Raw genomic sequence first — 26,840 nt, 5'->3', positions numbered from 1 at the left:
TGCTGGCCTGAGCACCACTCTGCACTTCTAGAATGTCCAAAGCAACTACAGCGGAAGTAGTAGTAACTGCTTTCATCCTTACTATCATCAAATACAAGCAAAAAATAACACTAAAATCAACACACCATAAATATTTCTAAATGGAAAGTAGTATTAAAGATAAATTGCATCTAAAACACTTAAAGGAATATTTTTGCCAATTTAATGGATTTTTTTAAATAGGAAGACTCCTTGTTAACGCTTAACCATCTGAAATGTTGTGTTTCAGTAAGCACTTCCTAATACTCAAAAAGTCTCAGAAAATATTTCCTACTGACTGTTTATTACAGTATCCCCTTTAACCCAATTTGTAACGTATTATATAGACATCAACAACACTGAGAGACCTACCAAACAAATTCTATGACTTGGGTGACAATTAAGAAGCATTTCTAGTTCAGATTTGTGCATCAGATTTGTGCCTCAAGTGTTGTTGCATCCTTAAGTTCCTGGTGTGGATTTTTTGAAATCCTCCTGGATTCATTCTTACTCCATTTTTGCTTTGATTTGCTTTTCCACTTCATATTTACCTTACAGACAACTTTATTCTATTTCACATTCCTGTGAACTTTATTGTAGCTCATGGGTATATGTGGATAATCTCTTTAGCAGCAATCCACCTCAGGGCATGAGACAGTCAAATGTGCACGCAAGCCCTTGAAGCTATTGTTCAAATGGAAATTCAACTTTCAGATCCCCAAACATTTGCCTTCATTTAAATTAGTTTGAGTTATAACATTGGTGACTTACTCCCAGACACATTCATAGGCAGTATTTCATATTCTCAGAAGAAACTGTCTGTAACTGAGACACGCATGATAGTGAACAGAGATGGAAATTAATTTTATCACTGTGATGAACACACTGCTACTTCAATCAAAATTCATTTGCAAGTTTTGGTGGAACAGGAACAGATGCAGGGGAATTAGAAAATAAAATATTTTTTCAATCTCTCTCTCGCTCTCTCTCCCCTTTTCCCACATTCAGCACAGAGCTGTACTGTGTTTTATTACCGAAAATAAAAGGTAGGTTTTGGGCAGAATGACAGCCACTGCTAAAGTCACACATTGAGAGTTAGTCTCACAACAATCTGCTCTGCAACACAAAAGAATAGTATCATTCTTTCCAAGTGAGTTTTTTTCTTTGGGGACAATTTACTTTGAGGACATATTGCTTTGCATTTTCATGTGGCTTTTCACTTTTTTGTGAACTTTCATTGAGAATTGCCCTGACATTTCATTGTCTTTATATGTTGGTGCTCTTCATTTGACCTGCGAATGATCTCCACTTCCCCAAGCTCTCTCTGAAACATCTGCACAAACAGAAAAAGCATGAAAAGCTCTAACCCAAATGAAGCCTTGACACCCTTGCAAGTATAACCAATTAATTGATATGGGAACCATGACATGCAAACAGAAGTCCTATAAATATCGTCAGACTATACAGAAAATCTTTTCCTCTATTAAAAGGAGTGAGTTTAGTGTAATGTTTCACTGAAATTGCATCAAGCCTGGCAATTATAAAGAATCTTAACAGAACAAGATTGTTTCCCTTACTCTCCTCATCCCTGGAGAAAACATCAAAGCAACTGGGTGAAGACAGCCTGTCTAGGCTATAGCAAGCAATGCTATTTAGATTTAACATATTCAGAAAAATATCCATGCAATTTCCTAAAAACAGCTTCTTCGATAAATTTCAAATAGTTATCAAGTCAAGAAGTACTGAAACAAACCTAAAATGGGTAGTAAATTTTCATCCTTGGTTGTTGAAACAAATATTTTCAGATGAAGCAGTACCAGTAGCAGTATAATAAATTAATTTCTAAATGTTATATCACCAAAAAAGAGTAACAGCAAAATGACCTTAGAATATCCCTAAAAAAAATCTATGTTTCTTTTCCCCTCACAATAATAGTTAAACAGAGATGTAAATTAGAGGAATGAAGAGGACTTTTATTTACTAATACCTGAGCATTTTTACTAATTGTTTTTCAAAAAAGAATAATAGTCTCTTACCAATGTAATTACCTTTCAGGAAAGAAAGATTTCCTTAGCAAATATATTTGTATTGGGACATTATTGCTCTCTATTAATACTGTCGTGACATAAATGTCTTTTCTGGCTACTAAAATCAGAAAAGTCAAAATATAGGATCTAGAATGCAAGACTGATAGTATAATTGCAGCTGCTAATTTGAATGTGCTGTCTACATCACTGGTACAGGAGCTTACAAAATGACTACAGAAGCAATGTGACTGCCTGGTGGAGATCAAGTTGTGCAAGCATTAACTCAAATGGAACTCCTTAGATAAAAAGCACGGTAGATGCTCTATCTACAACCTGAAAAATCAGAGAAACATGGCATATGCAGCTTTCATTGCTTAAGATATGCATATGCAAAAATATAAGAACACGCATTACTGACTGTATAAATCAAAGACGAACCTTACTCAGAAGTGATCTGTATAGTGGTGCACGATGGCAGATGCCACAGCATATTTTTTTATGATGCAAGGCTGCTCAAGATCATCTATGGATAATGAACCATGACAGCTTGGGATTTGATAAAACGCAAGTTGATGGTGAACGAAGGCAAGGAATACAACCACTATCTGAACAGTCAACAAATGTATATAAACTGGGTTTTTTTCATCTTTAATGTCAGCATGAAATATGATGTATCACCACAAAATGATACGTTCACTAATCTAATAGACTTCCTATCAGGAAAAGCTATTTCTTTAAATTATTAACTGCCTTCACTTTATTTCTCGGAAAGCACCATGCATTAAAGCATTTAACAGGGTATGGAAGGCAACAGAATCCATGTTTGTTTAAAATACCTTATATGATTGGCATCAATGCAGTTTTCTTTTCACAGGGAAATCTTGAATGAAGGCTTTATCAGTCAGTTTCTAGTCTCTTCACAGCTCAGAAAAAATCCCTTTTCTCCCTTTAAGAGAAAGACATTCCATGTAAACACTTGCCTGTACCTATGCAGCTGTATTTTCCATCTTTGCTCAGAAACAACTGCTGCTTAAAAACTCCTTTAATTATACTTGGCTTGTTCAGTGTTGCTCAGCTGCTGATTGGCAGAAGTTGATTATCATGAGAGTTAATCAGATTGTTAAGATACACAGAAAAAAAATACATGAACAAGTTTTCTTCATCATGGACTCATTTGGACTGTTTTCTTAGTGTGCTTCAATATTATATATTTCTATAGATCTCATCAGTGAGCCAAGTACGGTGAATTGGAGTGATCTCACACACATTGTATTTTCCTACTGCTGTATCCCACAACGTTCCTTAACTTAGCACGCCCGGTGAAGTCTTTTGATACCAAAAAGATGTGGATATATACTTGCACATTGTTTAACTTCCTCTGTACACAACCAGAAAATTTCAAAACAGTTTGTATTGAGGGGCAAAAATGACATAAGTAAATCCAATCTTTAGACTTGAACAATTTCATAGAACTATTCAGATTATACTGTAGGTTTATTTTGGGGTTTTTTTTTCCTTCTCAGCTATTTTTCTTCTATAGAGTCTCCTATGCTGGCAAATTAAGAGAATTCATGTCGCTTTTTCCCCACAGCTCTGACTAGAAGCTGCAGTGAAGACTGAATGCTTACTGCGCTGGAAGTTGTTTGAACAAGACTGTTAGAGATCTTTAAGATTTTTATAAATCAAATCCCCGAGACAGTCAAAGGATAGGACTAAAGCTATATCAACATGTTTGTTCTACAGATGGAAGCTGAGGTACACAAAACTAAAGAATATGCTGAATGTCACACAACGACTCTGGTTTAAGGAACCTTCTCATCCTTAAATGTCCTGACTCCTTGCCCAATACCTTAATCGTACACCGTAAAAGCTGTCCTCAGTCCCTGTATCTTACATGTAGCACTTCTGATTTTTCCTTAGTATGAAATAGCACCATTATTTCATTTTGCTGGTCTTGGTAATAGTTAAAAAAGCAAAAAATTTTAGGAATAAAAGATACTTTTTTTTAAGCAACAAAAGCACTGCATAATTCAAAAGTTTGTTATTTTGAAAAGTTTGGAAGCTGTCATTTTTCACTACTTCAGTACTAAGAAATCAATATTGTTAACCACAACAGTAAAAACAATGGAATTTTCTATAAATGCGGATACCTTTAATTTGCTTTCTAATTTTTTAGGAAATAAAGCCCATATCCAGAAGGTGCATTGCATTCAATTTACAGTCACCAAAGTCATGGAGCAACAAGAATTTACACCACCACACAATGTCCCTTTTCCATCAGAAAAGAAAAGAAAGACTAAATCCTTTGAATGACTCCAGGACCTAGGGTTTTAATGAAATAAATACCAGGAAAAGCTGGTTAAAAATGTTCCGGCTTTCACAGTCAACAATTATTTTGTACCTTGTGGCTGTCTGGATAGAATATATTTCTTTATCAAAACAACAAAGTAAAATTAAACTCATTAGGTGCAAACCACAACATTAATAAAAGAACATCGTTGCAATGTCAAGCACTCAAAGTTTAATTCAGCCTCTTTCTGAGGCGTTATGACAGTCTCTAAGTCACATATTTTTGGGGGGAGCCATGCTTATCCATTGCCTTGGCTGGGTTTTTTGAAGGAATTTAAAGGGTCCACATCTCGTATTCTGTGAATGTTCTATAATTTATACACCATATAGAGTACATTCTTAAAATGATGATTTTCATGCATGGTGAAATTTTTTCAAGATAAATCCACTCGTTTTATATACCCAATAATGGGTGTAACTTCTCCCCCCCCCTTTTTTTTTTTTTAATTTAGAGCACATAATATATACTGCATGTTCCTATATACCCAAGCACAGTTCCTATCGAATTCCATTTTCCCACCTTCCTGGCTCATTTCTCAAGCACTCTCAGTTCTCTCCAGCTAGGATTACTGGCTGATGCTAATGACAGTACGTTGGCAGCTCTACTTCTGCTGTCCAGGTATCCAATTCCTTATTAAATCTGTCTTCCCTAGAGCTCCCCGCCAGTTCTCACTCTTTTTGTCTGGTCGGTCCCAGTTTCCCACTCCCTGTCCAGTTCTTATGTCCCTTCCCATTCTCCAGGCTGACTATTAATCCATTGCCTCTGCCCACCAAGCCTCAGTCGCTCTGTTCTCAGCCCAGCGCCGAGCGTTTTCCTCCTGTACTGGTACTCTTCTGCCCACTGGCTCCCAACACTGTCCCAGCTCTCATTGCTGAGGCTGGTTCCTTCTCATCATACAGAGGAGCTATCAAAAGCCATCACGGAAACTCCTTTTCTGTCTTTTCCACCTTGCAACACAAGTATATCGATTCACACCATGGGAATGCCACAAGTTTATCATAGTCAGCCTTAGGAGTTTAGAGAAGCTTGAGCGCACTCAGCAATGACTGCAAATGGAGATTTTACATCTTTGGCATTAACAAATCTCTCTTTTCTCTGCGAATTCTGATGATGTTTAAAAGGCTTATGATTTTGCTAATTCTACTGGATATTCACAGGGATAGCCACAAGCACGTTCTGCTCAGAACAAGCAACTTCACTACAAGGCTGTAAAACTAATTCCACCAAAAAGGAAACTTTCCAATATGACGCTTAGCTTTGTGTTGAGATCTTAATTGTGTTAAAAAATCCTAGTTAGAAGCAAATATTTCTAAGGAGACAGCAGTTAGCCTTTGGGAGTCAGGAAAAGACAGATAACTCAATCAATAAGGTAAGTTTTGGTATGTTAATAAAGGTAACAGTGAAACGTGATCTATGTTTCAACAAGAATTTTCAGGTTTTCTTAGAGATTTAAAACTTCTTTTTACAAGTCCCTTGGGGAGCCGAACGAACCACTCTCACTTATTGGATGAACAGTGCATAATACTTTGCGTAATGAAATTAAGCAGCCTGAAATATATGTGAACATGACTAATGAGACCAAATGCAGCAGGAAAACCAAGCAGATGGTTTGAGCATGCTGGAACAGAGTAGCAAGGAGAGATCTGAATGTTTTGGGTTTTTGCAGGATACATGCAGAAACACAAATATAATCTTTGCATTTCTATATAACACTGCATCTGTCAGCACTTTGATGGTCTACGGATCGCAAGTGAGAGCTTGCCAGAATACTAATAGTCTCTGTGGAAAACCTTTGTGTGTTTTCCATAGGGATGCAAAATGCAAACAAAATGGAGGGGGGGAGTTTCCTTTTGCATTTTGTGTCTCACTTTTTTAATTGCATAAAAAGATACTTAAGCTAGTGGTATATTTTTAATGAACTAGCCCTTCCCCACCAAGAGTCTGGCTCTCAGAGACCTCCCCAGGAGTATGAACATTTGGGGGAAAACACAGAAAGACAGAGAGAGAAAGAAGGTAGCAGGTATTAAAAGATGATAGGAAAAGGCTTTCTTATCAAGAAAGGTCAACCAACTTATGAAGGATGCTACCAGAAACACAGGAACATGAAGATAAAATCAGTTTGCTCTCATTGCTTTCTGGGGAAAAAAAAAATCTATCCACAGAAAAGATCAACTGTTCATTTCTACAATTTGAGGTAAAATGAGGGTTACCAGGCAGCTTCTCCTCAAGAGGTATTTCTTGGCTGAAAGTATAACTCTGCTCCGCGTGCAACACCCACTGGCACTGGCTATTCACATCTGCAAACTTATGGGATTGCCCACAGTTATGTTATAAAGAACAAGCAGATTCAGAACGAAAAAGTATCAATCATCAGAGCAACTCTACAATGTCATCCTGTTGCCTTCTCTACCAGAAATGATTAGGCTAAAATGCCTTTGGATGCTTATTTTCTGACAGCCGAGATTTTCATTTTTTTTCACTAGAAAACTTTATTTGATGTTTTTGAAAGAAAGCAGAAACACTACCTGTGATCACAATATAAAGACATCCTGTCAACAAAGTAATTTTAACTAATGTTCAGAAGAAAACTATTTAACTAATTTATCTGCACCTGTTGGTAAATATAATAGTCTATTCCACTGTTGATGCTAATGCTACAGCTGTAGCCTGCCTACCACATCTTTGACTATTACAGACTCCTATTATTTAGTGTGCACAGTGCAATTTAGTAGTGCAGAATATTTTTATTACCAACACAAACTGTAGAGGTTCAAGATGCAGAAATTATTTAATCTCTTCAGCTAATTTTCAGAATGTATCTCTACATTGTGTGCACTGGTTTCGCTTGTTTAAAGTTCAGAATTTTTAGAATCATAAAAGATACTAACTCATTTCACGGAGCATCACTATTCAGCAAAAAAAAGAACCAAAACCCACAAAACCCAAAACCTTCTAATTCTGGAAGACAGTAATGATATTTATTTTTTCACTGACTTCTAACCATATTTTTATCTCCTGTACTACAGAAAAAAATATTTCTTTCAGTTTGAAGCATATTAAAGTTATCTCCACTCTGCAACAACCACAGGAGTCTCTAAAAACCTGGCATCTGTAGACAAGCAAGATTTTTCAGTCCGTCTTGACCTAAATTTATCAGGTGACATATGTAGAGATTTGGATGATCTCTTTATTTTACTGCAAATGATTCTTAATTACACTGCAGCACGATTTTTAAGCTTCAACTCAAGAGATGTTAGTATTTGCTACATGATAAATGACCTTAAATGAGAACTGCAACACACAGACATCATTCCAGCCCATGTTACGTGTATCGGGTCTCACTCTGACCTTCCATTTTAAATTCTAGCTGCTATGCAAACTATCAGCAAAAGCCAGCTTCTACTACTATCCTTGTAGCTTCCTAATGTAATTTGTGTTAAATATTTGTACTTATCACAGTACTAATAAAAACATGGGCTTTATGATCTCTGTGCATTTTACTGCTGATCAAACAGGGTCTCCAAGCATCCTGGTAACCTTCTCTACCAATGTGGGTAAGGGATATCATACAATGTCCATACAGATCACGTACGCAACAGAGTTTTGTGAGGAAAAGTATCAACTGACAATTTCTATCTTGTCACTGCTGTAGAAATTATACTCTCCTTCTATAAGGCTGTTTGTAAATAAATTCACTTGTAAAGCTGACTTTCTGTGATCTTCTGCAATAATTCATATCAAAACAAGGGCCTCAAACTGTACTTTGATGTCATTTTAGAATTCGGTATATTCTTGTATATAGGAAAATGGTCAGCCATAAAGGAAGCTGGTAAGAGCAAAGTGCAAAACAAACAAAAGAAGGTGGTTCTTTATCCAATAGGTGGAAGATCTATGAAACCCTCAGAAACATATTAGGGGGTATAAGAAAATCTTTAAAAGTTACATGGGAAAAGTTACATTTCCTTCCAGTATTTAAAGGGGGCCTACAGGAAAGATGGTGAGGGACTGTTTATCAGGGAATGTAGTGACAGGACAAGGGGTAATGGGTTTAAACTAAAAGAGGGTAGATATAGACTACATGTTAGAAAGAAATTCTTCACTGTGAGGGTGGTGAGGCACTGGAACAGGTTGCCCAGAGAGGCTGTGGATGCCCAGGCTGGATAAGGCTTTGGGCAACGTGGTCTAGCAGAGGGTGTCCCTGCCTGCAGCAGGGGGGTTGGAACTGGATGATCTTTGAGGTCCCTTCCAACCCAACCATTCTATGATTCTATGAAACTGAATGAGTACTTGGAGGAGCGATTCACTGACAAACCACACCAGGTCCAGGAAATCATTTGAGCTGAAAACAATTGGAGGCTGGGAATTTAAGAAATGTGTGATATATTCTCACCCTATTCCTCTCTTCTCTGGAAATCTGTTATAGCTTGTTGGAGACAGGATGCTGGACTGTATAAGTCGCAGGCTATAAGAATCCCTGGTCTGAATTCTTGGGAATTCTCTTCTAACAAGAGATGCTCTGAATTTGACCTATAATTTTGCATAAGCAAAGGCAAGGAAACGGATGCCTTCATATTCCAGGAATTAGTGAAAAAAAACTGCATGACACATCTGCATCACCCACTGATCCCCAGTATTGCATGTGAGTCCATTTCTACTGAACAAATTTGTATGGCTTAAACTTGGTATATCCACGATAGTAATTCCATTAGCAGTAGTGCAACTGCACCTAGAGTACAAGTACTTAGTCATCTAGAAAAATACACGATTCAAAAAACACCTATGAGAAAGTTTCACACTATACTACAAGTGAAATGTATCTGAACCTTCCTAACAGTATTTTGGGTTTAAAATCTGCAAGATCATTTCAACGTGCCCACCTTTCCTGTTACTCAGAATGGTGTAGGGAAAAGGTAATAACAACAACAACAACAACAACATCAATTTTATATCCTTACGTGGCATATGCTCATCTAAGGCAGAAAAGTGTAAACACAGAATCCAACAGGATGGTCTAAAAACTAGGAAGAACTCCACTTCATCTTACCTGGTAAAGCCAGTGCAGAACATATTGTGACTGCAGTGCAGAGTCATGTGAACACAAAGACTTATAACCATCTGATCTGCTAATTGCAATGTAGGCAAATTTGTTCTTCCCCTGCATGCTGTTTTAGATATCCATACGGTAGCACATAGCTAGATATTCATAAAAAACTGACCTTGGTGACATATGGCCAACATCTTTGAATTGTCACCCTTCAAGAGAATGTGCCTGTCCTCACGTGAGGTCATATTCAAGCTCATATGTGTTTTCTAGTCTCTCTGTAGGATATGAGTAGGATTTTTTTTTTTTTTTCACTTTCTACTTGGGGATATTTTTCCCCAGGAGAATTTGAACTGAAATTCTTGTTCATATTAAAGTTATACACATTTAAGGAAGGAAATTCAGGTCCCTTTCTCTTCTTCCTAAATGAAAGCAGCAGGCAATAAATACAGGCAAATGCACACTTTGGTTTGCACTGGCAAAAGTATCACTCTTGCTCTTGTCACTTAACTGACAGAAGCCAAAAAAAGTATTTCGAGTACTTCCCAATCTTATTGGTTGCCTTGAACAATTCTATATAACTATTACCCTCCTTCTTCCACTTCATTTATGTAAAGATATTAGCAACATTCTTTTGCTTTAGCTACATCTCAGATCATTAATTTTTCTACTATAGCAAAAGCAGACTGTGACAGACATCTTGCTTTGCTATAAACTTTTTTCCTCCACATGAATGCTGAAGCATGCAATAAAAAGTAAGAATCAATAGTTCACTACAGAGTGAACACATCAATTTTATATGATTTCCTTATATTGTGGCAAGCTCTATCCTCAAACTCTCATTCTGACCTCTCTTACCAACCCAATTCCATACTGATCAACTCATTTACTTGCTACTAAGGAACAATTTCAAGCTTAAACTATGAGTGTGACCTTCAATTTATGAAAGACATCAAACACAAGATCAATCTGATGGTATAGAACTCACTGCAGAAGGAAACTAAACATTTTTTTTCATGCTACAAGTGAAAATAACCCAAACACCTAAAACTAACAAGCTGACAAAGAGCGAGCAAGTTTTTGAGGTTCTGTCTTCCAGATCTGTGCATTTGCTCAATTAGCAATTATTAAAGTCAACTGATGTGACCAGCTGACAAACTGTAATGCCAAATTAAGAGTTTAATGTTCTTTGTCGACATCCAGCTGATGTACAATGTGCCACTCTGTACCTAGAAAACTCAGCATGTCCTTTTTAAGATCACAAAACAATCTTCACAAAGCTTTGGCAATAGGAGTTCACAATTTATCAAGATCCTCTCCATTATCTCAGGTTGGACTCTCTTCAAAACAATAGTTTGTTAGCCAGTTAGGTTGGAAGGAAGCATTTTCCCCTACAAACAGCTTTAATGAGTTGAGTTACCATTCTTCTCGAATACACAAAGGAAAAAAAAAATCCACTTGCAAAGCATTGTTTCCCAACTGCAATATTTAAAGGGAACGTTGCTGTTTCCTCTGTCAAAAACTTACGAACATAAAAAAATGCTCTATCCATAAAACCAGGGAAAAAAAATACAATCAAATTAGAAATCTCAAAAGGCATGAACTTATCACGTGCATCCAGGCAGAGCTCTCTCACAGCTAGGGATCAGATAAAGATTTTAATTAGCTCCCTTGAAAATTGGTGTTCGCATTTAGAACGAATGAAAAGTTCATCACCACTTCTTTTTCATCCACTATCCAGGAAGCTTCCTTGTCAGAATATGCACTAAAACTCTACACTCAAGCAATGAATAGGTGAACACACAAAGCAGTTAAATCATGGTAAATTACAACAAAGAGTTGTTTGAGAACGGGAGTGCTTTGCATTTTAAGCTTCAAGTTCCTATTGCCCAATGGGGCAATAAAGCTTAGATAACGAGTTTTTACAGTTGCATTTATTTGGAAACAGAAAAACATGAGAACATCACAGCCAACTCAAAAAGTGAATCGAGGTTTTCAACAGGAATGACATAAATTACAACACACATGAGATTTTTAAATTAGTTCAAGCAAATACACAGCACAGTTAGTTCTGCATTGGCAGAGGAAAGAGTGTAAGGCCTGCATATTTTTTCAATCTGCCCCTTTTATTTTTAACTTTCACATGTATTATATGCATATAAATTAATGAACATTAATGTATTATAAAGTTCATAATTCCAGACTAGCCAGGATGTGGTAAAGATACCATTTTTCATTTGTCTTTGAAGTACTACTTTCTTAACTGTAAGGAAATGGCTATAAAAAGCCTAATAGGAAAGGAAAATAGTCCATATTGTCTCTGCGTGGGTATAGGTGAAATGCAGTTTTATAGTCTTTTACTTTTCACTAAAGTTTCTAGTTAAGACTAGACATTCTGAAAGACAACGTCACCTTATTTGTAGATACTTTTGTTTCTCTCAAGACTCAAACAAGTGAAAGTGAAGAAAATAACCAGATACAAATTTACTATTGCTTGAGGACTTGAGTGCTGAAAGTAAGTTCATACTCATTGAAATAGCCCCCATGTGATGAGCAAAATGTCCTGACCAATGGCTCCATAAGCCTTCAAGCAATTACTTCAAAAATACCCTCCCAAAAATATCCATTAAAAACACATGAAAAGTCTACTTAGTTTTCTAAGGATTTCCTGAGTTTTGTCAATATTATGTGATTAGGCTTAAAAGGTGTGAAGTAACTTGTGTCATAAACCCAAGTGTTTTCTGAGAACCTCCAACAGAATATTGAGTGATAGAGAAGATCGTATCAGAGAAGTAATTACACAGTGCCTCAAAAACTTAAAAAAAAACCCAAATGGCCATTGACATAATCTGCTTATTAGACTACATTTGCATCAATATTACCCTTTTTTTCTTTTGTTTTCAAATTTTCAATCAAATATTTTTATTTTAACTACAGATACACCCACAATAACACTTCATTTCCAGTTGGCAGCTTTTTGGCTATCTCTAAACAGTGGGATTCAGAAGGACTCTCAAGTTTCAGATATTGTGGTGGGTTGACCCTGGCCAAAAATGAAGCACTCACCAGCCACTGACTCATTCCACTTCACCGCATGAAGGAGAGAATTTGAAGCACTCGTTGGTCAAGAGAAAGGCAATTTAACAAGGGAAGCAAAAAACAAGGGAGAAAGAATACACAAATGAGCAAAGGTAATCACCCTCTACCTTCCACCAGAAGCCTCCAAGCAACAACTGCTCTAGAAAGACTACCCCCCAGCTTTTATCGCTGAGCATGACATTATAAGGTACAGAATACGCCTTTGGACGATTTGGGTCAGCTCTCCTGGCTGTGTCCCCTCCCAGCCTCTTCCCCATCCCCAGCCTACTTGCTGGGGGCAGAGTAACAGAAGGCCTTGACGCTGTGCAAGCACTGTTCAGCAGCAGCTAAAACACTGGTGTGTTATCACTGTTTTAGTCGCTAATCTAAATTAGCACCATACGAGCTGCAATGAAGAGAGTGAGTTCCATCCCAGCCAGACCCCATACAGATACACATCGCAGTTTGTGTCCCGGTTTGCCAGGATGAGATCTAACTGCACACAACTGTCTCTCCCCATTTTCTTTCTCCTATCATTTTCACCCTGGTTTCCAGGCACACTGATGAACAGGCAACCAGGATCCTTGAAAGCACTAGTCATACAGTTTAGATGTAGCTATTGAGGTCATGGTCCTCAAACTAGATGTCACTGCTGCTGCCACCAGTCTCACTTCCATCCCCTTGATGCTCCACTCTCCAAATTCCAGCACAAGAAAAATTACTTAACTGTCTCTGTTCCAGGTGGTATGTTACAAACTCTATAAACACCTCGTGTCCATAACTTCCATAACTGTATCATCACCCTTCTCCCTTTTTTTTTTTTTTTTTTTTTGTCTTTCTACTTTCTCCAATTTCTTCCCCTTAATTTAGAGCCTGTCAAAGCTTGTCAAGTTTTCGACGATCTCATTCTTGGTGTATTTGACATCTCTCAGCTTTCTTCTACTCTATACATTTCTTCAATTTCTCTAAAAAATCCAACTAACACCCAGCCCACTAAGGAACTATTTTGTCATATTCTCTGTTGGTGTTTCCAAGCAAGTACTTGAATGGGAGTCATGCAGGTAAGAGCTTAATAGTGGTCCTTACTGACATAAACACAACTTCTAGAGTTTCTGATAATATGTATGTAAAAAGAAGTGGAAAGATGATTAATAATTCTGACTTTCGCACCATTTCAAAGTTTACATCAGGAATATTATAACATGGCCAAAATAATACTGGAGGCAAAACTTAACTTCCAGTATAAATGGTATATTGCATTACATTCAGGAAAACAGAAGGTTGACTCACTCCAATGTTGTCAGCCTATATTGAACGGAAACAAATTGAAGAAGTAATTCATAACAAAATAGCGTTCCCAGCAGTTGCATATGCTGTCCAGGCTATTTAAATATTCTATAAATAATTGCTCAGAAAGGCACAATTGACAGTGTGCATAGACTGGATGATGAATCATCAGGTAGTTTAAGTAAAATTTTGCTTGATTAACTGTTTTGTTTTTAAACCACCTGCACCGTATTGTCTGATGTACCAGGACAGATCAAATTGTTCTCAGCCTTTTTTCTGAAAACCAGACAAGCTTACAAATGATAAGTTTTATTGTATTATGAAATTGATGCCAAACTGAAGAGCTCTGTATTGTGTGATTCCAATTATCTATTTTTTGGCCAAGGCTTTAATATCAGCCATTGTTGTAGCTGAAACTAATCCAGATTTATCAGACCTCTAATAGCTTTGTGTCATATGGAAGTAATTTTACTTTTTGTCTCCCCATCTTCAAAATACATTTATTAGTCCTCTTGAAATGTGATTTTTCAGTTGAGGGGTTTTTTTACCCGTCAGCTGGCAACCAAACAGATTACAGCTAGAATATCTTCAGACAGAGGCATAAATGAACATAGCCCGTTGATTCGAGTCAAAGCATACCCGACTTCCATCACTGTAAATGTTGCCAGTGCACGCACTTCTTTTGTTTAGACCAGTGGATGAGGTATTCAGATGCCCAAAGATGCACAAAAGCACCTAATGGAGTTTATAAAAGCATCTAAATGAATAAGGACCTTATTTCCATGGACTTTCATGGGAGTCAGGCACCTATTACGCTTAGTCACTTCAGCAAAACCTACTATATGTTTCCCTTTAGCTTTGGTCACCTCCAAGTATTTCTTAACAATACCCTTAAAAACATCAATCGGAAATTTCTTTTTCCAAAAGGCAACCATCAAAATGTAACATTCAAAGCAATACAGCAAATCTTAAAAGCAGGGTATAAAAAAAGCTATTAGCTCTATCTTTTGACAAAAATAACATCTTAGGCAACAGAATCAGCTTCATCACCAGGTTCTGTAATTGCAAGGTTACTCTTCCTGGCACATACAGTTTTAGAAAACTACCTTTATACAATATATTACTATATAATGTTTACGATACATCAAGTTTTTCCCTCATCTTCATGTCATTTCAGGTTTTGTCTCACTCTTAATTAAGAGCTACAAATGAACCGTATAGATGATCATTTTTTGTAGTCACAGTATTGTAGATTTATGTCATTGCTGACACAAAACGACACTAATGAACTTTGCTAACCACCTGGTTTCACATGTTCATTTAAGTAATCAAAGACCTAAATGAATCTTTTTTAACTGTTCCTCTAATTGCTGGTGGGCTGAGTTTTGGGATGAGGAAGAGAGCAAGGAGGGAATTGGTTACTTCATCTTATGTGTATTTATGGGATCACAGATCCTCCTCTGCCACATTTTCCTCCGGTAATTGATACTCATTCCTTTTTCAGCTGAATCCCGCGGTTCAGTTAAGATCAGAGTCTCAGCGTCCTGGGAATTGTGCAAATATGCGGTCAAAAGAAAGAAAACCATTACAGCAATAAGCCAAAGAGTTTAAACATGCTACTGACATATTGGCAGTTAAGAGTCAGGACATAGTACCTGGTTACTTTCAGAAATTGCCACATTTAAGTAGAAGTCCCATTTCTGTTGGAAAATCTTCCATAATTCCTACCCAGCAGAGACAGTTCCATAAGAATCTTAGAACAGAGAATGTAAGCTATAAACTCTCATCCAAATGCAAGTGTAAAGACAAAACATAAAAAACAGCTGAGAAAAAAAAAGCACTCATTCTTAACATTGGGAGAAGGTTAAGAAAAAGACTATATTTTATACATGGAAAGGAAGCAAACCAGGAGTCAATAAGCACATACAGCTTTATTAATTCCTTATTCTTTATTAACTCCTTATTCTTTATTAACTCCTCAAAATAGTATTTCAAGAAATAATATTTTTTGATACATTAAAATTCTAATCTTTGAGAAGCTTATCAGGAAAGAATAGTATTTCAATTTTTGCTGTATGCTACTTAGAATTGCTTTTGGTATTCTGTTTTTTTATATACCATAGGAGCATGCAAAACTATAATCAGTTCAAATGACACATCTGAATAACTCACCTCGGAGGCTACTTTAAGGCATGCACGCTCGCACATCAAATGGGACGAGCCTAGAACAAAGAGATGCGAGGCCAAGTTTTGCTACTATTTCAGGCTGTCTCTTGTGGAGAATTTAGGTGTCAGTTATGAACATCATATAAATGCTTTATGTTTTGCACAATCACTATTGATTAATTATGACCTACATTAGCATTCAAACAACCTCCGCAGTAAGACCCTGTAAGACTGTAAGACAGTCATTTCAGGTGAATTACTGGTATGATCCTACAGAATTGCCAGTAAATAAGCAGATCATCTCACCACAATAATTATCGAGGCGGTAGAAAAACAAACAAACAAAACAGTGTAGCAGTGACATATTAACTTGTGACAATGTCATGTTTGTGTAGAGCTTATTTTTAAATGTATCCATTTGAAAACATTGACCCCTTCTGTTATGGCTATTCTAATATGTGCCATTCAGCTCATCAAAATAAGAATTTATAACTTAAGATCCATTTGCTGTCTTGCATATACTTATACTCATCACTATTTCTCCATAGGTTTGTGTATTCTTTGAAACCCATGCTCAGAACAAAACTAATATTATGAGAATTTGAGCATCTCGGGGCAGGATGTTCCACCTGTATTTACGTGGCAGAGGACACAGATGTCCAAGGAGCTGTGCTGGAGAAGGCAGCAGCGGGCTGCCACTAAAGCTATTTGCAGCAGGTAATACTGGAAGCTTTCACAGAGCCACGACTGAAACTAGAGTAGACTTTACTCCAACTAACAAATTGCTGACAGTAATTAAAAATGACCCAATTTGACCCAATTATTTGGGGGGGGGGGGAAGCTCGTGATTTAAAGGTGAAATATATAGACAAGAGAAAAAGAGCAAAATGACCATGTAAGAAAACTCAATAGCATTTTAGTTGAAAATAGGAAAATTGAATACCAGTCTGTCTTGTCTTTCAATGAAAGAATACAATAAAAAACCTATTGTAATTGTTTCTAACAAGTTTTTTTTTCCCATAAATAGCATTTATGTTTTAATTACATTGTTAAAGCTCTGTGAAGAGAATTTATTTAATTACATATTGTTTCTTTACAACCATTCTCAATATTACTCATTAAACTGGCATGCCATTGAGATAAGAGTATTTTTATCCTATTCCTTTAAATCACTTAAACATCTATATAATACCTTAGCATGGATTTAACTACTGATATAGCTGAAAATCTAGTCAGCTGAGCATCTTCAACCCTTTCACCTAAATCTACTACCTCCATTGATTAATGAGAGAACAAATTTGCGTTGAGTCCCATATAGACCCATATGGCTATAAACCTTTCTATTACCATGACAGGGTTTCTTACCTGCTGTTATTGTTCCTCTGGGAACTTACTTGTTGTGCAACGTTTTTACCCCCCTCAGAGCTTAACTAACCCTTAGAGGGATTCTTTAGATACTTAAAATCGTGAAAGTAACAAATCGCTTACTGAGAATACATTCTCCTAATAAAAATATTAAACATTTGTTAATAACAGAGGCTGTGACACCACATTTCACAGCCTTCACTAGTTATTTTTTGTTGAAATGAAACTTCTGAGGAAGAAATAGCTGAGAATGAAACCCAAGTTTAGAACAGAGCCACATTTCCCAAATCCTCTCAATTGTGTAGAGGCCACAAAATTTCAAAAATCAAAAGAGTGGCTCCTGACTTTAATTTTAGCACTTCAGTCCATAGTGTCTGCAAAGAATCGTACTTACTGAAGCAGTCAGTGGTACTACTAACCCAGCGAAACCCCATTAAGCAAAAGGCTGCAGAAATGAGCTGTTTAACTTTGGCTATGACCAAAACTGACCTAGTAATTACACATTCTTTAAAATCGATTTTCTGGGACTTATACCCCCTTTTACTATTATATCCATCTGCTGTCTGGACTCTTATGCCAGTGGTGTCTTTATCATTACATACACTGAACATCCCTCACGATGGATCTACATTTCTTGACTAGGCGTTAGAGCAGTCCCACAGTAGAAGCTGGTGGGAGCTTCATCAGGTACTCCAATGAGCGCAAGAGTTAAGCTTCTGTTTTAAAGTTTTCATCCACTTATTTCCCAAAATGTAGGATGTTTGGCTCTGTCTGGAAGATCAGACTCTCAGTTTCATTAAAACTTACAGAACTGTTTTCTACCACTCGGGAAGACACAGAAGTGGCTCACCTCGGTGATTACCCAGTAGCTACACATCTATCACAGCTCCTTGGCTTTTGCTTGGAGGAACGAGCTGGTACTTCAAAGGCGACGAAGAGGTCCCGTGATGGATTGCTTATGGCATGCAGTCCTGAGCAAGTCAAGGGCTGTTCTACGTTACACCAGATTTCCAGCCACAACAAGGAGCCAGCGGAGCTTTGTGAAAGATTGGCAATCTCTGTTCTAAAACATACACCCAGATCCTGCCCTCTGACAGTAGATGTTATTCAACAGAAATCTGGCAAATGCATGCTCACACACACACACGCTCATGCACACAAAGCCCTCAGCAACCCAAGTGATCCATGACACTTTCATGATCCCTTTCTTGGCCATGCAGGTGTAATTAAACAGCATTATTCCCCAGAGTTTATGTCATGATTTAACCCCAGACAATTTTATACCAATTTGGTATATTTATATACCAATTATATATATTTATATACTAATTTGGTATATTGGTATTGGTATTATCAATATCTTAGTTCAGACACCAGGTTGAAAACAAATCAAGACCTTTGTTTGCTTTACATACAAGCAAAAAAATTATAGAAGTCATCTACAGCTAACAAAACAAACCAAAACAACAAAAAAAGGAAACCTCAAACGAAACTTTATGATCTCTTGAGATCTGCAGTTCTGGGCTTTGCTGTATATTAGTAAAATTAAGATACTAAAGAGTTCTAACACTGTATGATTAGAGCATCTATTATCAAAATCCATGCAAAAGGAGCAGGAATTTTTCATAGTACTGAATTCTATCAGCAATTTAACTAGTTTGTTGGGGTTTTTTTAAACAGCAAGCTGAATTACATTAGTGATCCAGCATAGGGCAAGTAATGCAACACATTATGGAGTACCTGAATTATTCGTAAGCTTGAAAAGTACTGTACTTCCAAAAATCAAAATAGACCCCCATTAATAATCATATTATACAGACAAAGGAGGTCAAGAAAGTTAGCAGAAGTTACCCTAATGCAAAATTACCAAAAGGTGGGTAAACAAACAAAAAACCTAAATACAAATTAAACTTTGACCTCTCGCTCTTTTTTTTTTCCCCTTTCAAACTTTTTAACTTAACCCAAACACGGCCAAAATCATACATTGCCACTTTCTTCTCTCAGCTGAACAAATGATTACAATGTATTAGTACCCTGTATTACTTTATATTAGGCTTCTATTTTGCTGCATCACTGAAGCTGTGGTTGCCTCCAGTGAGCGTACATCTTTCTCCTCCAGGCTCAAAATCTTTTTGCTCTTCCTTTTTTCACCTTGCCTTTTCACCTTGCTTTAAGTGGGAAATTTCAGTCATCGCTCTTCTCATAGCAGAGAACTCCGTTCTCATCCCCTGAAATACCTAAACCCCTTGACCTGCCTGGTTCTCTCTTCTTCTTCACTGTCCATGCCTGCCTAGCCATGGCCTTCCTCATCACTTTTTTCTTTTCTTCTCTTCTCCTCTCGCATTCATTTCTGCTCTCTGTGTTCAGCTTACACGTTTTCATTCTGGAGTGCTTCGCTTCTTCCTTACTGATTTCACACATTCAACTTGTCTTTGGGGAACAGGCACCCAACTACCACCTGACTGGTATTTTCCACTTCCTCCCTAAACCCCACTTAATCTGAACACTAACTTGACTTAAGCAACAAAAAAAGAGAAGCCAATGCCATCTTTCAACATAGATCATTTCATGGAATTTTAAATCTATTATTTCATCTTATTAGCACAAGTTAGGGTAGGTTAAAACCTGAGCAAATCAATTATGCTGCTCCTTTGAATATCTGCCTAACCCTATGCAGTGTATTTTAAGTAAAAAGTTACTTTGAGGTTTGTGTATGGATAGAAGTTGAGGGTCCTGATGTTGGATTTAAGTATATTTTATTACTCCAAAATATTTGGTCTTTGTATATACATATATACATATAGCTGAGGTGGAATTAGCAATAAATAAATACACTAATCTTGTTCCCATGGCAGCTGAAATAGATGATGATAAAAAGTGTGTATTTAAGTACAAATAGTAAAGTATTTTTCACCTATATGAATAAAATACAAGCAAAAAAAAAAGGGAGTAAATATGGTGCAGAATTTAGGATTATGCTGAAAGTATTTAATACAGGGATGAAGAAGGATAACGGGAGTAAAAATTAGACATTATCAGTCATGTTAATGATACAACTCTGAAGAAAAGCTCAAGAGGATTAAGTTGAGGGTGACAGGACAGCCTCCAGCCCAAATTCTGGAAGAACAGGAACAGGATATTTCAGGTAGCAAGATCCACATCTTGTCCTATAGACCTAGGAGAAAGTAGAATTGCATAGAGCAGCAGAGTAGATGAGAAAGCAATCTGAGCACCCCATGGTCAGTAAGCCTGGTTTCAATACACTTTTCAGTAATGTGTATGTTTTTTAAAGGACGTTTTCAGAGGAAATATATTTAAAGACATATTTAAAGATGAGAAGGTTGATCACACTACATCAATTCAATAGATTTCTTCAAAGTTCGGGGGGGGGGTTTAAGACATTGGGAATGTGAAAGACATCACATATCTGAAGTTCAGAAAAGCATTTTTCATATGGTGCCACATGGGAAATCATTACTCAGTCTAGAGGAAATTAGGATTAATACCAGAAATATTAGGTCAATAAGAAACTAACTAAAGGGAAAATGAAAGTGCTTAGTGTTAAAAAGTTTCAGGCAAGAGGGATGCTATTAAGAGAGTTCCTCAATCATCAGTCTTGGGAGAAATCTTGTTATTTTCATAATGACCTCGGCCAAAGTATCAGTACTCTACTGGTAAAATCTTATGATAATTCATTTTGGGGAAGATAATCAATACTGAGGAGCATTAGGATATCCATATGCAAAAAACCTGATAGCCTTGAGAACACTAATAATATAAATTAAATAAAAATCTATCATACACATGGCAAGGCCATCCCCCTAAGGACTAATAAAAACATTTCCTCCATAAGCCAAAAGTTCATCAGCTGAAAATGACTGAGGTGGAAAAGGATCAGTCATAGGATTTAAGTAAGAGTCGTTAGTGTTATATGGACAATGCAACTCTAAGCTGCATCAAAAAAGATTTCTCAGGAGAGAAGGAAATACTGATGCTATTGTACAAGATGTGGGAGAAATCTAATCATTGGCATCTCTAATGCCATAGAATCCTGTTCACTCATGTTAAAGAATGATAAGCTTAAATTGGAAGAGGTGCAGAAAAGAGGTGGCAACGTGATCAGAGAAATGGAAAATCCATCTGACAAAAAGAGACTAAAAGTGCTTAAGCATATCTGGTCTGGTGAAATGGAAGCTGAGAGAAAATATGCCAGGGAACTGAACAGTGAAAGAAAAGAAAAATTATTCAGTCTAGGGGCCACAGCTGGCACAAGAAAGAATGAATGTAAGATGGCCATGAATAAAGCTAGGCTGTAAATTAAAAAATAAAGTCTAAACATTAGAACAATGAGAATCTGCAACAGCCTTGGAACAGAAGAAATGGATGCAGCTCCCATCCCCTCCCCAGACTAACAACTAGCTGCACCACACTTTAAAGCTCCTAAGGTGGGCCAGTATAAAGTGCTACTTGGAACAGCAAGGAGCTGGAGCTCGCAACCAAGGAGATCCTACCCATCTTACGTTTCCAAAATTCCTTAAATAGCAACGAGCATTTTTCAGGAGCAGCTATATTTTTTTACAGAATCATACACTGTTTTTCCACAGACTAAATGTGCCAATGAAAACAATCTATTTTTAAGGAATTCACTGTTGCATGCCCCTAAGACATTTGTGATCTTTCCACTTCAACTACATTTTATTACTGAACTAAGGGACATTTTCATATACTTGAGTATCGACTCTGCCTTAAATAAAGCAAAATACCTAGGAATAATACCATCTAGTACCAGCCATGAAGAATTCCATTTCTCAGATCACGAATCTATAATTTATCCTCTTCTCAATATATATACATTCTACTTGTTTAAAGACATAAAACTGTGCAGGCCTAATAATTTTGCTTTGTTTTTTACAACTCTATTCAGACGTAGTATAAAAGATGCACTTAGTTGATGCAGTCTGAACGAACAGAGGGGAAAAAGAGCTTTCATAACGCTACTGCGTATCTGTGCCGCTCTTTCATTAACAGCCACTTTCCACAACAGGCTCACACGTGTGATTTATTCCTAAGGAGGTAAGAACTGACAAAAGTCAAGTATTTATTTTTTGTAAAGAAAGAGTCTAATCTAACTAGATACATGAATTTAGACAGTTCAATTATCATAGACCCTTGTGAAAGGATATTTAAAGAGCAGTAACCTTTTCATTTGTCTGAACAGAAATGACTGAGGAGCAAGGAGGAGTAAGTGTCAGCAAGACCTTGGCAGTCCTTGCTTCTATGATAAGGTCAGGACTCTTTATTGGACCAAATGAAGAGCCAACAACTGGCTGGGAAAGCCATCGCAGGAGATGCTTGATAACGAATTTTCAAAGCTAAGTTAGTAACACAGCTATTGACTGAACAGCATCCTGGCTAATCATCCACAGCTCAGCATCTGGGCCATCACAGAACAGTACATTTCCCATTCTTTACGTTTTGCATTGTCATATTTTTGGAGCTTTTACCAGCTCGTGCTGCTCACAGCTCCAGGCACCTGACTGAAAGGGCTGTAAACTGCTCCCAAAATTAGTTTGCAAATTCATATGCTATCATTAGACATCAATCTTATAAGTCAACTGTACACTTCTCGGCGTAAGCACACGCGTTAGTTCAATTGCCTATTGCAATGGTTGCTTCTTTTATTTATAAGTTATTTAAAATTTATTTAAGTAAATCCATAATAAACCACCTATATCAAAAACCAAACAGATGGTGAGAAAATATACCATTACCAGTAGTGATAGTTAGAACTTGTTTCAACCCTAGCATAATGTAAATGAGGAAAGGTAACATTAATTGCAGCATCGGCGATCCACTATTTGTACACAAATACAAAAGAAAAAAAATAAACAACTATGTATAAATAACTTCGTTCAGAAAACAATTATCTGGTTGACTATACACAAATACACTCTGTTTCCAATACTGCCCTGCAACAAAGAGGTATTCCAACTTGTGCCTTTATTATTAGTATGACAGTTATTTTCCAATACTTCCTGACTGCAGTGAAGTTACACAGGATTTATATGTATTAAGGGATAAAAGAATTCAGCTCAGTGCCTTCAGCTCAACCGGCTCTGTATAAAACGTTGGTCGCCCTCCTTTATCACGAAACTTGCAAAAACCATTTGGACCTGGCTTACAGACGCATCCATCCTAGAGAGCTTCACGTAGATCTAGGATGCGTGCGCCAAGTTTAACGAAAGACATTGTGCTCTAGCAGGGTTCAAGGATACGTGTTAACAGCTACGCTGCAGTCACCACGCTACCTGTGAAGGGAGAGCTATAAATGCTTCTGTTTACACTCAACTGCCTTCATTTCTCTTACCCAAGGTATGGCCTGCTCCATGCCCATTGACATAAGTGGTGTCATGGGATGCCTTGCTGTGCTTTTGCACCATCTAAGTGCAAAACCGACCATCATTCCCAATTTCTCTCCCACCCTTGGGCTTTTCTGCACCAGTCTAGACAGAATCTGATGAATGATAGTTTTCGTGAGCTCGTTTGAGAGCTGAGAAGTACAAATTGTATTTTTAAAACATGGAGCCCTCCAGAATGCACTTTCTGTTCATTCGTTCTTTTAGTATTTGCGCTGAACGCTACCTTCAAGGTAATTTACGTCTCATCATCAGCCATCTTGAATAGCTGGCTCGCAAGTGCAATATGACTTTGATCCTAGATCCCTAGAAATGTAGAATGATTAAAAAAATCACTTTGATAACTGAACCCCAAATTTACATTTAAATGAGATAGTTATTTTTTCAAGTAATATCTCATGTTACTCTAAAACTATTAAAATGTTCACTTTTAGATCTTCCCTTCTTTTATGTAGCTCTCGAGTATTGACTTTGATCAATGCTCAGCTCTTACATTTACTAAAATCTGCCATTTCATCTGCAAAATTTGAACTTGTTTAGTATTGCAGTTTCATCGAGATCTCTTAAATAAGCTTAGAAAAAAAGGTGTTGAATAAATATAGTCTTGGGCATGATATACTGCACAGTGATCTCCCTAGAAATCCTTAGATCGGTATTACTGAGCAAAATGACTGGAGAACTGCATTTACTTCTGCTGTCACTTAAGCATTCCCTCTTATTTCTGGCACGTTCTAATCAGCTAATTGGTTTTGTCCTTGTTGGGCTCAGCAAAAGCAGTCTACGTAGCAAAATGTACAAAGAGAGCAGCTGGTTGCATGATGTTACTGTATGTTGCTTCACCTCCTGAACGAGATTCATCGCCCTGATCCAATCTCTCATATGATTTGGGGGAAAAAAACCCCAACAAATAAAAATATTTTTTTTGTTTACTTAAGAAAGATGTGTAAATCATAAATGTAGAACAACTTCCAGTCAGTGTGGCGACAGTGCAAATGTGTTGAGTGTTCATATTTTTCTTAGGATGGTGGGAAACTAATTTGTTTCTTTCCTGGGCCTGTTAAACAGATGATGTTGTTATCTCAGGTGACATGTCAGCAGAAAGCTAACATGCAGTAGAAGCAGTACACAATGCTAATGAAACACTCCAGAGGCAAATCTGGTACACACTGTCACTAATTCAAAGTTTATGGTAGGTTTTCTTATCAGTGAAGCCACCTTTTCCAATTTCTCTTTCTCTACTGGCTTTATCCATATTAAGCTCAAAGGAACAAGAAAGCTCTCGGACATGGCTTGCTGAATATTGGCATGATTAATACCTGCTCCCTGACAGCTGTTTGAACTGAGGTCTTCTCTCATTGTACACAGCCTGGACTATGCTCATACTGAGGTCTGGCTTTTGAGGAAGGACTTCTCGTACGCAGAAGGGGATGGCACGAGAGAGGGGCTGCAAAACCATTCTCCACACTTGCCCTACTTTCTGCAATAGTTTTTGTGCCACAGAAGTAGCCTGTGCAGTCACAGTCAGGATTACAGGCCATTATTTTTAAATAATTCTAATTCTGAATTAGCACTGGGTGCCAACAATTTATTCCATGTTACTAAAGGCGCTGCTTACTTGCCTATCAAAAGGCGGCTCAGCTGAAACACAAATAGGGCCCCATTGATTATGCATGAAAGCGCAAGTGCCAATAATGAAAACAGTTTTCAAAGAAAAAATCTCTTCAACTAATTGCAGGCCTATGGCCTGAGGGTCACCGAAGATTTCTAAAAAAATTTAAATTGTCTTTTTAATGTAGTCATCACAGCATCTCCATCATAAAGGCAAGTGTTGTTGCCGCATCCACGGGAGACTGACAGGAAAAGGTGACGGCAGGAGGTGAACAGATAAGGCATGACAGCAATCCCTAGTACTTATAACCAAGAGTGCTTTTGTTCACACCTCTCTTTTCCACCAGGATGTATCTTCTGCTACTTCTGTCGTCAAAAGGCATATCAGTTCCCCGGGTGGATTAATGGGGAGAAGCCCTGTGCCAAAAGCAGCTGTTTCGTTGACCTCGTCCTCTGCTATTCCACGTAAAGGCTAATTGGTTGCCATCGCCTACCAACTGCAGGCACCTACCACCGTGGCTTCCCTAAAATTTGGCTGGAACCCACAAGTACCTGGGACAATGCTTGGAAACAACCCACAAGATGAAGGTTAGCTCTCTAGTAATTAATTTGATGCGTGTTGTTTACACCAGAACTCGCAATAAACCTCCAACTTGAACTACTGGTGCTCATCTCGAAGAGTATCTTCACATAACAGAAAGAATTAAACATTTTAAAAGAACGTTCATATTAATTATAGCAATTCACAGCAGTGGGCCCTAAAACATAGTCTCAGCCAAGCAATTACAGATCTTGATTTGATTTTTTTTTTCCCCCAAGAAGCTGCTGATGGGTTGCAGTGCCTGACTTTCCATGATATAAGCAAGACTGATTTTCCGTGCCTCTGAAAAGCCAAATCTCTTTAGGGAGACAACGTTTCTTCCTATTGCATCTCCTTTTCCTCTCACCATGTCACGTGCACACTTCAGAAACACAAGACACCTTCCTGTTTTGTGCTGAATACCGTTTTTTTGCTCAATTTCTAATCAGCCGTTTGTTAAGGGAAATGCAAAAGCACACAAAGAGAGCAGCTGTTCCCTCGCTGTTGCAAACGTGCAGCTCCCTGGGCAAACACTGTTTGAGGCGCTACCCAGAAGTGGCTGCTAACATCTGCCAAGACCTCCCCGCACCCCAAACTAAATGCCTCTCCTCTGGGATAACTCTCACCCTATGGCATGATTAACCCAAGTCTTATCAGCATTTTGTTTAATATAGGTGTCAACCTCACGAAAACCCAAAACATTTTCCAAAAATGTGACTTTAATATGAGTATAATCTAAAGACAAAGAGGTTGCTTTAAAAAAATATAACAGAGAAGAATTTGGTATTTTTCATGCTATTATAAGCACCAAAATATTTAGTAACAGAATGTAATTAACAAAATTACATGTAGTACCTAAAGGTAGATGTATCCACCAAGATAAACAAACATAGAGTGTTTTCTA

General features: G+C 37.4%; 1 protein-coding gene across 6 annotated transcripts in view; it reads right to left on the bottom strand.

The window, feature by feature from the left end:
- Window positions 1–26,840, bottom strand: part of SYT1 (synaptotagmin 1) — a 359,821-nt gene that overhangs the window by 275,247 nt on the left and 57,734 nt on the right. For 2 of the 6 annotated variants that reach the window (XM_054811286.1, XM_054811263.1), the window contains exon 2: window positions 2,882–2,991. The exons of the other annotated variants lie outside the window; for them this stretch is intronic. The gene's annotated coding sequence lies outside the window, so the exon portion shown is untranslated. The remainder of the gene's footprint in view (window positions 1–2,881; window positions 2,992–26,840) is intronic. 6 annotated transcript variants of the gene reach the window in all.

Source organism: Grus americana, chromosome 1, assembly GCF_028858705.1.
Source record: "Grus americana isolate bGruAme1 chromosome 1, bGruAme1.mat, whole genome shotgun sequence".
Lineage (NCBI taxonomy): Eukaryota > Metazoa > Chordata > Aves > Gruiformes > Gruidae > Grus > Grus americana.
The sequence above is the reverse complement of the archived record's forward strand: the minus strand, read 5'-3'. Positions and strand labels throughout refer to the sequence as shown.